Below are 13,283 nucleotides of genomic sequence, written 5' to 3'. Positions count from 1 at the left end.
GTGCAAATAAAGGCAACCCTCCACATGCAGAGCAAAGTTTGCAATCCGCCTTTTTGCATACCTTTCCGGGGTCTGGGAAGAGCGACGGTCACCCCTCTGTCTGTCTCCAGCTGCAATGGTCTTGCTGCAGGTTGGTTGCAAAAGCTGTCGCGCCTGGGACTGCACTAGTTTTGGAAAGCAACCTTTAAAAGGATAATAACACTGGAGGTGAGACAAGGCAAGTGAAGCAACGAGCTACCTCAGTGCAAAGAGCCAGGATCACTGCTCCCACCGAGTGTCAGCCCCACTTCCCCCTCCCCTCCAACCCTGTTACACAAGATTGGAGCTCCCCTTGGTGTCCAAAGCCAGGCATACCTGCCCTGGTTTGTTCAGTGATCAGAAACATCAGCCTTGTGTGGATGTGTCTTTATTCTGCTGAGGGCAAATCAAAACAACAACAGTCTAAAATCCCCAACCTGCATTTGTATAGTGCCTTTAATTTAGTGAAACGTCCCCCAGGATTGTAATCAGATAACATTTGACACCGAGCCACATAAGGAGATACAGGTTGGACCTGACCGAGAATTCACCGAACCACAGGAGGTCACACCGAGCCTTACCGGTACCTGAACACCTCCACCGCCGCCACCGGACCCTCCGCCACCCCGCTGCACCCCCCCCTACGCCCCCCCCGTACCCAGACCCTCCGCCACCCCGCTGCACCCCCCCCGTACCCAGACCCTCCATCACCCCGCTGCACCCCCCCCCCGTACCCAGACCCTCTGCCACCCCGCTGCACCACCCCCGTACCCAGACCCTCCATCACCCCGCTACACCCCCCCCTACGCCCCCCCCGTACCCAGACCCTCCACTGCACCCCCCTACCCCCCCCGTACCCAGACCCTCCACTGCACCCCCCTACCCCCCCGTACCCAGACCCGCCGCACCCCCCTACCCACCCCCCCGTACCCAGACCCGCCGCACCCCCCCACGTTACCACGCCCGGACCCTCCACTGCACCCCGCCGCACGCGGACCTTTGCCACCCATGCTGCTCACGCTCCAGGCACGGGACTGATGTCGAACCACGGGTGGTGCCGGATCGGAGAGTCCCAGACCGGATAGGTACAACCTGTATTAGGACGGCTGACTAAAAGCTTGGTCAAAGAGGTAGGTTTTAAGGAGCGTCTTAAAGGAAAGAGAGGCAGAGAGGTTTAGGGAGAGAATTCCAGAGCTTGGGGCCTTGGCAGCTGAAGGCACGGCCACCAATGGTGGAGCGATTATACTCAGGGATGCTCAAGAGGCCAGAATTGGAGGAGCGCAGAGATCTCGGGGCGGTGGGGGGGGAGGGGGTTGTGGGGCTGGAGGAGATGACAGAGATAGGGAGGGGTGAGGCCATGGAAGGATTTGAAAACAAGGATGAGAATTTTGAAATGGAGCCATGGGTGGACTGCGAGCCAATGTAGGGGTGATGGGTGAACAGGACTTGATGCGAGTTAGAGCATGGACAGTCGAGTTTATCAGATCAGGAACAAGAATAAAATGATATGGGGTAGGCTATAAAAGCGTGGCTTTGCTTCAGTTACTTCAGACAATTGAACAATATACAGCGGGCTTTCATTTGGGTCCGGTTGGGTACTTTACCACTGACGCAGTGGAGACCTGGATGTGTCTGTTCCTTTAACAATGAAACAAAGGCAAGATAATCCATCTCTGCTTTTTCTATCTAGCCGATCCTTCAGTGAGTTTCCCAGCAGACACACAAGTTGTTGCGCAAATAGCAGCGAATGTGACAAATGTGAGTGCAATTTTAAAATTCGATTTAGTGGATATCCAATTGCTATGTCAGAAACACAGATGACCCCTGCTAGGCTTAGGTCGGATAAATGAGATTCTTATCAATCTTATGTGGAAGATCCCATTCAATTTCTGGCCTTTAACCTCCTCCCTCCACACTACGCAGAGCCCCAAACACCCCTTCCAGGTGAAACAGCGATTTACTTCCACTTCTTGCAATTCAGAATACTGTATTTGCTGCTCACGATGCGATCTCCTCTACACTGGGGAGATCAAACACAGCTTGTGTGACCACTTTGCTAAACACCTCCGTTCAGTCTGTAAGCATGATCCCGAGCTTCTGGTCGCCTGTCACTTTAATTCCCCGTTCCACTCCCACTCCGACCTCTCCGTCCTCGGCCCCCTGCATTGTTCCAACGAAGCTCAACGTAAGCTCGAGGAACTGCACCTCATCTTTCGATGAGACACTTTACAGCCTCTGGACTCAACATCGAGTTCAACAATTTCAGACCATAACCTCTGCCCATATTGTTTCAGACGGCAATTGATGACTCTGTAATTCCCATTTACACCTCTTCGAGAAATATTTTTTGTTTCTTTACCTGTCCCATTACCATCTCCTTTTGCTTTGTACTATCATCCCGTTTGTCATTTAATTGCTTCTGTCTCCAATCCTATCACAGACCTTCCCTTTTATTCTTCCCTCCCCTCCCCCTCTCCCTGCCTCTGCACCTGGTTAAAACCTGTTACATCTCTAACTTTTTCCAGCTCTGACGAAAGGTCATGGACCTGAGACGTTAACTGTGTTTCTCTCTCCACAGATGCTGCCTGACCCGCTGAGTATTTCCAGCAGTTTCTGTCTTTATCTATTAGAGCAGTCTGTCCTAAACTAAGGCACTTGTGAGAAGTTGGCCCAAATAGAAGATGCTCTGATCCATTCTCCTAAAGCATAGTTGGAACTATGCCACACCCTTGAAGAGCCATTTCATCTATACTTCCTTCCTTCCAGGGACTCCCAGGTGTCGGTGGGGATGTCGCACTTTATCAGGGAGGCTTTGAGGGTGTCCCTGTAACGTTTCCTCTGCCCACCTTTGGCTCGTTTGTCGTGAAGGAGTTCCGAGTAGAGCGCTTGCTTTGGGAGTCTCGTGTCTGGCATGTGAACAATGTGGTCTGCCCAGCAGAGCTGATCAAGTGTGGTCAGTGCTTCGATGCTGGGGATGTTCGCCTGGTCGAGGACACTAATGTTGATCCTCCCAGGGGATTTGTAGGATCTTGCGGAGACATTGTTGGTGGTATTTCTCCAGCGACTTGAGGTGTCTACTGTACATGGTCCATGTCTCTGAGCCATACAGGAGGGCGGGTATTACTACAGCCCTGTAGACCATGAGCTTGGTGGTAGATTTGAGGTCCTAGTCTTCAAACACTCTTTTCCTCAGGTGGCCGAAGGCTGCACTGGCGCACTGGAGGCGGTGTTGAATCTCGTCGTCAATGTCTGCTCTTGTTGATGAGAGGCTCCGAGATATGGGAAATGGTCCACGTTGTCCAGGGCCGCGCCAGAAAGGTCCCAGGTTCAGCAGTTGGGCTGCGCCATGCTGAGTTGGCTGATCTGTGCCAGGTCTATGGCAAGAACACGATGAGGGGGAGGGACAAATTTCCTCAGAGCTGCTCCTGTGTCGCTGCCGAAGGTTTGCCAGAAGTGCGGTGGAAATCCTTCAGCTGAGGCTCTCTCAGGTGAACATCAACAATCCCAGAGCCACTATTGGAAGAATATCAGGGGAGTTCTCCCCAGTGTGTATCAAATATATATCCTGGCCAATATTCATCCCTCAACCAACATCACTAAAAAACAGATTATCTGGTCTTTATCACATTGCTGTGTGTGGGAGCTTGCTGTGCACAAATTGGCTGCTGCGTTTCCCACATTACAACAGTGACTACACTCCAAAAAGTATGTCATTGGCTGTAAAGCACTTTGGGACATCCTGAGGTCGTGATAGGCGCTATATAAATGTAAGTTCTTTCTTTAAACGGGGTTCCAACACACCTACGGAAAAGTTACGGCAACAAAGCAGGAGCAGGTCCGAGGAAATTCCCAGGCTATGATTGCCCAGGGTTCCTACTCTTGATCCCTAATACTGCTGGAATTGTGTATGTATGGACTCTGAGTGAGGATAAAATCAGGCTTGGTCATACCGTGCGCCTCAGCCGCAGCGTCCATTGACACTTGCTGTCTCAACTTGCAGATGAGGAATGCAAATTGGGTATGGTACCGGGAGTGAGGGGTACCAATCTCCTCCTGCATGATATAACCCAACCCCACAATCATAAAAGACCATTTCGGCCCAGCGTGTCTGCACCGGCTGACAAAGAGCTACCCAGCTTAATCCCACTTTTCAGCTCTTGGTCCGTAGCCCTGTAGGTTACAGCACATCAAGTGCACATCCAGGTACTGTTTAAATGTGGTGAGGGTTTCTGCCTCTACCACCCTTTCAGGCAGTGAGTTCCAGACCCCCAAAACCCTCTGGGTGATTAAATTTTCCCCTCAAATCCTACCAATTACTTTAAATATATGCCCACTGATTGTTGACCCCTCTTCTAAGCGAAGTAGGTCCGTCCTATCCACTCTGTCTAGGCCCCTCATTATCTTATACACCTCAATAAGGTCTCCCCTCAGCCTCTTCTGTTCCAAAGAAAACAAACCCAGTCTATCCAATCTTTCTTCATAGCTAAAATTCTCCAGTCCAGGCAACATCCTCGTAAATCTCCTCTGTACCCTCTCTAGTGCAATCACATCTTTCCTGTAATGGGGTGACCAGAACTGCCGCAGTACTCCAGGTGTGGCCTAATTAGTGTTTTATACAGTTCAAGCATAACCTCCCTGCTCTTGTATTCTATGCCTCGGCTAATAAAGACAAGTATTCCGTATGCCTTCTTAACCACCTCATTTACCTGGCCTGCTACTTTCAGGGATCTGTGGACATGCACTCCAAGGTCCTTTTGTTCCTCTACAATTCTCAGTGTCCTACCATTGTCACTAACACCAATCTGGAACTCTCTCCCCCAAAAGGCTGTAGGCACTGGTTTAATTGAAGCTTTCAAGAGTGAGATTGATAGATTTTTGTTAATAAGCTAGGGTTGTATTTCCTGGAATTTAAAAGATTAATTTGATTGAATTTTGCAGGATATGAAGGGGAACTGATAGGGTATATAGAGAGAAACAATTTCTGCTGGTTGGGGATTCTAGGACTAGGGGCATAGCCTAAAAGTTAGAACCAGATCAGGAGTGAAGTTAGGAAACACTTCTACACACAAAGGGTGCTAGATGTTTGAAACTCTCTTCCGCAAACAGCAATTGATGCTCAATCAAACGTTAATTTTACATCTGAGATTGATAGATTTCTGTTAACCCAAGGTATTAAGGAGTATGGGGCAAAGGCAGGTATATGGGGCTGAGCTAAAGATCAGCCATGATCTCACTGAATAGCGGAACAGACTTGAGGGGCCGAATGGCCTCCTCCTCTTCCTATCTGTGAAACCGTACTCTGCAATGGCTCAGGGAGAAAACTGCCAGTAAAGGAATAAGTTCCCAAAGCTAATCAAGACCATTGATCCAACTCTACCCCCACCCCTCCCCCATCTCCAGTAGTCAAGCTGATTAGCTACTATTCATAAACATTACCGTCTTCCGAGTGCTCTTTAAAGGTCCAGAACTCGTGGGATCCCTGCATGTCCGACAGAAATTCCACGGTACTCAGCCCTTGAGGATCTCATCTCGCTGATCTACACTGGCTCCTGGTTAAGCAACGCCTCGATTTCAAAATTCTCACCCTTGTTTACAAATCCCTCCATGGCCTCGCCCCTCCTTATCTCTGTAATCTCCTCCAGCCTCACAATCCCCCGAGATGTCTGCGCTCCTCAAATTCTACCCTCTTGAGCATCCCTGATTATAATCGCTCAACCATCGGTGGCCGTGCCTTCAGCTGCCTGGGTCCCAAGCTCTGGAACTCCCTCCCTAAACCTCTCCGCCTCTCTACCTCTCTTTCCTCCTTTAAGACACTCCTTAAAACCTACCTCTTTGACCAAGTTTTTTGGTCATCTGTCGTAATTTCCTCTTACGTGGCTCGGTGTCAAATTTATTTGTTTCGTCTTATAACACGGCTGTGAAGCGCCGTGGGATGTTTTATATGTTAAAGGCGCTATATAAATAAAAGTTGTTGTTGTTGTGGATACAGCCTTGCAGAATGGTTTCTTGTTTGTCCCATTGTTTCTCAAGGCTCAGAAACTGCTTTAATGTGGCAGATATTGTAGGACGTCAGGACCAGCATTGTAGTTACAAATAATCTTCAAAGCACAAGTCAGAATTCTACTCCATTTGATATATTTATTAAATAAAATAAATTAAATAGTCAGGGTGACGCTGAAATATTGTGTTCTCGTTAAGTCAGACGATGAAAGTATTTATGAAGTGAGATGGGGAAAGATCAGAATTATTTTATATGTGTTAGAAACATAGAAACATAGAAAATAGGTGCAGGAGCAGGCCATTCAGCCCTTCTAGCCTGCACCGCCATTCAATGAGTTCATGGCTGAACATGAAACTTCAGTACCCCCTTCCTGCTTTCTCACCATACCCCTTGATCCTCCTAGTAGTAAGGACTTCATCTAACTCCCTTTTGAATATATTTAGTGAATTGGCCTCAACTACTTTCTGTGGTAGAGAATTCCACAGGTTCACCACTCTCTGGGTGAAGAAGTTTCTCCTCATCTCGGTCCTAAATGGCTTACCCCTTATCCTTAGACTGTGACCCCTGGTTCTGGACTTCCCCAACATTGGGAACATTCTTCCTGCATCCAACCTGCCCAAACCCGTCAGAATTTTAAACGTTTCTATGAGGTCCCCTCTCACTCTCCTGAACTCCAGTGAATACAAGCCCAGTTGATCCAGTCTTTCTTGATAGGTCAGTCCCACCATCCCGGGAATCAGTCTGGTGAATCTTCGCTGCACTCCCTCAATAGCAAGAATGTCCTTCCTCAAGTTAGGAGACCAAAACTGTACACAATACTCCAGGTGTGGCCTCACCAAGGCCCTGTACAACTGTAGCATCACCTCCCTACCCCTGTACTCAAATCCCCTCGCTATGAAGGCCAACATGCCATTTGCTTTCTTAACCGCCTGCTGTACCTGCATGCCAATCTTCAATGACTGATGTACCATGACACCCAGGTCTCTTTGCACCTCCCCTTTTCCTAATCTGTCACCATTCAGATAATAGTCTGTCTCTCTGTTTTTACCACCAAAGTGGATAACCTCACATTTATCCACATTATACTTCATCTGCCATGCATTTGCCCAACCTAACCTATCCAAGTCACTCTGCAGCCTCATAGCATCCTCCTCGCAGCTCACACTGCCACCCAACTTAGTGTCACCCGCAAATGTGGAGATACTACATTTAATCCCCTCGTCTAAATCATTAATGTACAATGTAAACAGCTGGGACCCCAGCACAGAACCTTGCGGTACCCCGCTAGTCACTGCCTGCCATTCTGAAAAGTACCCATTTACTCCTACTCTTTGCTTCCTGTCTGACAACCAGTTCTCAATCCACGTCAGCACACTACCCCCAATCCCATGTGCTTTAACTTTGCACATTAATCTCTTATGTGGGACCTTGTCGAAAGCCTTCTGAAAGTCCAAATATACCACATCAACTGGTTCTCCTTTGTCCACTTTACTGGAAACATCCTCAAAAAATTCCAGAAGATTTGTCAAGCATGATTTCCCTTTCACAAATCCATGCTGACTTGGACCTATCATGTCACCATTTTCCAAATGCGCTGCTATGACATCCTTAATAATTGATTCCATCATTTTACCCACTACTGAGGTCAGGCTGACCGGTCTATAATACCCTGCTTTCTCTCTCCCTCCTTTTTTAAAAAGTGGGGTTACATTGGCTACCCTCCACTCGATAGGAACTGATCCAGAGTCAATGGAATGTTGGAAAATGACTGTTAATGCATCCGCTATTTCCAAGGCCACCTCCTTAAGTACTCTGGGATGCAGTCCATCAGGCCCTGGGGATTTATCGGCCTTCAATCCCATCAATTTCCCCAACACAATTTCCCGACTAATAAAGATTTCCCTCAGTTCCTCCTCCTTACTAGACCCTCTGACCCCTTTTATATCCGGAAGGTTGTTTGTGTCCTCCTTAGTGAATACTGAACCAAAGTACTTGTTCAATTGGTCTGCCATTTCTTTGTTCCCCGTTATGACTTCCCCTGATTCTGACTGCAGGGGACCTACGTTTGTCTTTACTAACCTTTTTCTCTTTACATACCTATAGAAACTTTTGCAATCCGCCTTAATGTTCCCTGCAAGCTTCTTCTCGTACTCCATTTTCCCTGCCCTAATCAAACCCTTTGTCCTCCTCTGCTGAGTTCTAAATTTCTCCCAGTCCCCAGGTTCGCTGCTATTTCTGGCCAATTTGTATGCCACTTCCTTGGCTTTAATACTATCCCTGATTTCCCTACATAGCCACGGTTGAGCCACCTTCCCTTTTTTATTTTTACGCCAGACAGGAATGTACAATTGTTGTAATTCATCCATGCGGTCTCTAAATGTCTGCCATTGCCCATCCACAGTCAACCCCTTGAGTATCATTCGCCAATCTATCCTAGCCAATTCATGCCTCATACCTTCAAAGTTACCCTTCTTTAAGTTCTGGACCATGGTCTCTGAATTAACTGTTTCATTCTCCATCCTAATGCAGAATTCCACCATATTATGGTCACTCTTCCCCAAGGGGCCTCGCACAATGAGATTGCTAATTAATCCTCTCTCATTACACAACACCCAGTCTAAGATGGCCTCCCCCCTCGTTGGTTCCTCGACATATTGGTCTAGAAAACCATCCCTTATGCACTCCAGGAAATCCTCCTCCACCGTATTGCTTCCAGTTTGGCTAGCCCAATCTATGTGCATATTAAAGTCACCCATTATAACTGCTGCACCTTTATTGCATGCACCCCTAATTTCCTGTTTGATGCCCTCCCCAACATCACTACTACTGTTTGGAGGTCTGTACACAACTCCCACTAACGCTTTTTGCCCTTTGGTGTTCTGCAGCTCTACCCATATAGGGCCCAAGTTTCCACATGATTCGCGCCTGATTTTTAGGAGCAACTGGTGGAGAACGGACTATTTTAGAAATCGCAATTCTCCACATTTTTTTTTCTGCAGTTCTAGTCAGGTAGAACAGTTCTAGTTTAGAACAGAATTTTTTCTTCAAAAGGGGGCGTGTCCGGCCACTGACGCCTGATTTGAAAGTTTCCACAGTGAAAACGTACTCCAAACTAAAGTAGAATGGAGCCAGTGAAGATTTTTGTCGAGCTGAAAAAACCTGTTCTACACATTAAAAAATCAGACGCAGGTTACAAATTAGGCGTCCAGAACGAGGTGGGGGAAGGGGGGGGAAGGGAACTCATTAAATTCGACAATAAATCCTTATTTATACTTCTACAAATATTATACAAATAAATCCAACCTGAATAAACATTTATAAGCCAAGAAAAGATTAAATAAACCATCTTCCTACCTGTGTGAAAGTGCTTCAGCCAGGGAGAATTCTGCAGCCGTTCGTGCCGCTGAGCGGGAGGGGGAGGGAGAGAGAGAGAGAGGGAGGGAGGGAGGAGGGAGGGAAGAGGGAGGGAGAAAGAGGGGGGAGGGAGAGAGAGGGGAGGGAGAGAGAAGAGAGAGAGGGGGAGGGAGGGGGAGGGAGGGGGAGAGAGAGGGGGAGGGAGGGTGAGAGGGAGGGGGCGAGAGAGGGGGAGAGAGGGAGCGAGAGAGGGAGGGAGAGGGAGAGAGAGTGAGAGAGAAGAGGGAGGGAGAGGGAGGGAGAGGGAGAGGGAGGGAGGGGAGGGAGGAGAGGGAGGGAGGGAGAGAGGGAGGAGGAGGGAGGGAGGGAGGGGGAGGGAGAGAGGGAGGGAGGGGGAGGGAGAGAGGGAGGAAGGGAGAGGGAGGGAGGGGGAGGGAGGGGGAGGGAGAGAGAAAGGGAGGGAGGGGGAGAGAGGGAGGGAGGGGGAGGGAGAGAGGGAGGGAGGGGGAGGGAGAGAGGGAGGGAGGGGGAGAGAGAGGGAGGGAGAGGGAGGGAGGGAGAGAGAGGGGAGGTTGGGATAGAGAGGGGAGGGAGGGATAGAGAGAGAGAGAGGGGAGGGAGGGATAGAGAGAGAGAGAGGGGAGGGAGGGGGGGGGTCGGGGAACAGGAGCGCGGGTCGGGTCGGGTGGGGGGGGAAACGGGTGTCGGGTCAGGTCGGGTCTGGTAGGCGGGGGCGGGGGGAGCGGGTGTCGGGTCTTGTCGGGGGCGGGGAGCAGGAGCTGGCCGTGGGAGGAGCCTTCTTCACGCAGCCCCAGTGAGGCCATTGGGCCAGGGCTAGGGGCTGCGTGCTTCGGGCCCCTCCCACACAGTTCGGCGCCTGGAGCTACTGCACTTGCGTGCCCACTGTAGCGCGCATGTGCAGAGGTCCCGGCACTGTTTTCAGCGCCGGGACCTGCCTCCGCCCCCTACACAGCTCGTGCTGGCTGCGCCGAGGGCCAGGGGACCTGTAAGTAGGTGGAGAATACCGATGATTTTTTTAGGCGCCGTTTTTTTGGGGCCCATAGATTCCACATCATCCAAGCTAATGTCTTTCCTAACTATTGCATTAATCTCCTCTTTAACCAGCAATGCTACCCCACCTCCTTTTCCTTTTATTCTATCCTTCCTGAATGTTGAATACCCCTGAATGTTGAGTTCCCAGCCCTGATCATCCTGGAGCCACGTCTCTGTAATCCCAATCACATCATATTTGTTAACATCTATTTGCACAGTTAATTCATCCACCTTATTGCGGATACTCCTTGCATTAAGACACAAAGCCTTCAGGCTTGTTTTTTTAACACCCTTTGTCCTTTTAGAATTTTGCTGTACAGTGGCCCTTTTTGTTTTTTGCCTTGGGTTTCTCTGCCTTCCACTTTTCCTCATCTCCTTTCTGTCTTTTGCTTTTGCCTCCTTTTTGTCTCCCTCTGTCTCCCTGCATTGGTTCCCATCCCCCTGCCATATTAGTTTAACTCCTCCCCAACAGCACTAGCAAACACTCCCCCTAGTTCCGGTGCAGACCGTCTGGTTTGTACTGGTCTCACCTCCCCCAGAACCGGTTCCAATGCCCCAGGAATTTGAATCCCTCCCTGCTGCACCACTGCTCAAGCCACGTATTCATCTGCGCTATCTTGCGATTCCTACTCTGACTATCACGTGGCACTGGTAGCAATCCCGAGATTACTACTTTTGAGGTCCTACTTTTTAATTTAGCTCCTAGCTCCTTAAATTCGTTTCGTAGGACCTCATCCCTTTTTTTACCTATGTCGTTGGTACCAATGTGCACCATGACAACTGTTACCCTGATGTGCTCATAATATGAGTTCTTGGAACCCCTATAACTGAAGTGATCAAGACACAACAAATTAGATTAAATATTTGATTTTATCCAGATTATTTTATTATGCCGTGAGTTATTTAATTTTACATTTATGTAATTGTTGATTGTGGGCCTGGAATTGGCTCTTTTACTGAGTAGTCAGTAAACATCTTCACTTTTTTTTACTAACAAAACCAAATGTAACCTTAAAAAGAATAAAAACAGAAAACACTGGAAATTCATGTCTGCATCTTTAAGTTGTCTTTTCTCTTCACACAGACTGTGGGAGCTGCTCTGTATCTCCAACATTTTCAAAAAAGTAAATAATGAAATACCTTTGTTAAGAGAGAGATGAAGGAATTACCCTTTTCCTCTTTCAATCCATATTGGTGGAAGGAATTCAATTTACAGGTCTGCACATTGTGTTTCCTCGACAGCCAGACCCTTGTTTCCATAACAACACTAGGCACAGTGTCAGATGTAATGGGCTCTCTGCTGCAATTTAGATGCGTGGAGTGTAATATTAGTAAATACAGCTCTTATCCCAGACTGTGCAATACCAACGGGTGTTGTTCATTTTATATGCTTGACAATGATCAGAAAATATACTTAGAATAAATAGTTAAAATGGATGTAAGATTATATTTAAAATGATCATCCTCGTGTTTAAATCCCTCCATCAAAAAGAAAGACTTGCATTTATATAGCGCCTTTCACCATTACTAGACGTCTCAAAGCGCTTTACAGCCAGTGAAGTACTTTTTGGAGTGTGGTTGCTGTTGTAATGTGGGATACGCGACAGCCAAGCTGCGCACAGCAAGCTCCCACAAAGAGCAAGGTGATAATAACCAGATAATTAGACTTTAGTAATGTTGATTGAGGGATAAATATTGGCCAGAACGCTGGGGATAACTCCTTCCGAACTTCTTCAAAATAGTGCCGTGGGATCTTTTACGTCCACCTGAGAGACGGTCCTCAGTTTAACATCTCATCCGAAAGACGGCACCTCCAACAGTGCAGTACTCCCTCAGCACTACACTGGAGTGTCAGCCTAGATTTTTGTGCTCAAGTCTCTGGGATGGGACTTGAACCCACAACCTTCTGACTCAGAAGCAAGTGTGCTACCCACTGAGCCATGGCTGACACATCTCACCCCTCCCTATCTCTGTATTCCGACAGCCCAACAACCCCCAGAATTCTCCCATTCCTCTGACTCTTGCCTCCTGTGCGACCCCATGCCTCCCCCCACCTCCCCTCATCCCCCCTCAACCCCACTCCCATCGTCCCACCACTGGCAGTCGCCCAGGCCCAATGCTTTGGAGTTCCCTCGCCTCCTCCCTGTCCACCTATAAGACCCTCCTTAAAACCCACCTATTTGACCAAGCCATCCTGACTTGGAAATATATCGCCGTTCCTTCATCGTCGCTGGGTCAAAATTCTGGAACTCCCTCTCTAACAGCACTGTGGGAGCACCTTCACCGCACGGACTGCAGCGGTTCAAGAAGGCGGCTCACCACCACCTTCTCAAGGGGCAACTAAGGATGGGCAATAAATGCTGGGGCGTCCATGTCCCAGGAGCGAATTAAAAAAATAAAAGGACAATTTCTGTTGCGTTTGCGAGCCTTGCTTTGAGGAGTGATTTAATCTTTGGTGAGGTTGTTGATCCAGTGAAGTGACTAGATATTGTAGAATTTGATTGGAATATTTAAATGTAACATTGAGGCACCAAGTGTACTGAGTGTGACAACTTCTGAGCGATTAGATACAAGGCACCTGGACTAAAGTCACCTGTTTACATCACTTCTCCTCGATTCCGAGGGACTGCCTATGATGATGATGGAGTCAGAGGAAATGTATTAGCATGGATCGAGAATTGGCTGGCGAACAGAAAGCAGAGATTTGGGATAAATGGGTCCTTTTCGGGTTGGAAATCGATGGTTAGTGGTGTCCCACAGGGATCGGTGCTGGGACCACAACTGTTTACAATATACATAGATGACCTGGAAGAGGGGACAGAGTGTAGTGTAACAATATTTGCAGATGACACAAAGA

General features: G+C 48.4%; 1 protein-coding gene across 5 annotated transcripts in view; it reads right to left on the bottom strand.

Moving 5' to 3' along the window:
• Positions 1-12,882, bottom strand: part of sema4ba (sema domain, immunoglobulin domain (Ig), transmembrane domain (TM) and short cytoplasmic domain, (semaphorin) 4Ba) — a 505,268-nt gene extending 492,386 nt beyond the window's left edge. For 2 of the 5 annotated variants that reach the window (XM_070858286.1, XM_070858287.1), the window contains exon 1: positions 62-266. The gene's annotated coding sequence lies outside the window, so the exon portion shown is untranslated. Of the gene's footprint in view, positions 1-61; positions 267-2,377; positions 2,447-11,566; positions 11,727-12,602 lie in introns of those variants that run through there. The other 3 variants (XM_070858285.1, XM_070858284.1, XM_070858283.1) reach the window with 3 other exon arrangements.
• Positions 12,883-13,283: the final 401 nt, after the last annotated feature.

Source organism: Pristiophorus japonicus, chromosome 17 (assembly GCF_044704955.1).
Source record: "Pristiophorus japonicus isolate sPriJap1 chromosome 17, sPriJap1.hap1, whole genome shotgun sequence".
Taxonomy (NCBI): domain Eukaryota; kingdom Metazoa; phylum Chordata; class Chondrichthyes; family Pristiophoridae; genus Pristiophorus; species Pristiophorus japonicus.
This window is presented reverse-complemented; position numbering and strand designations above follow the sequence as displayed.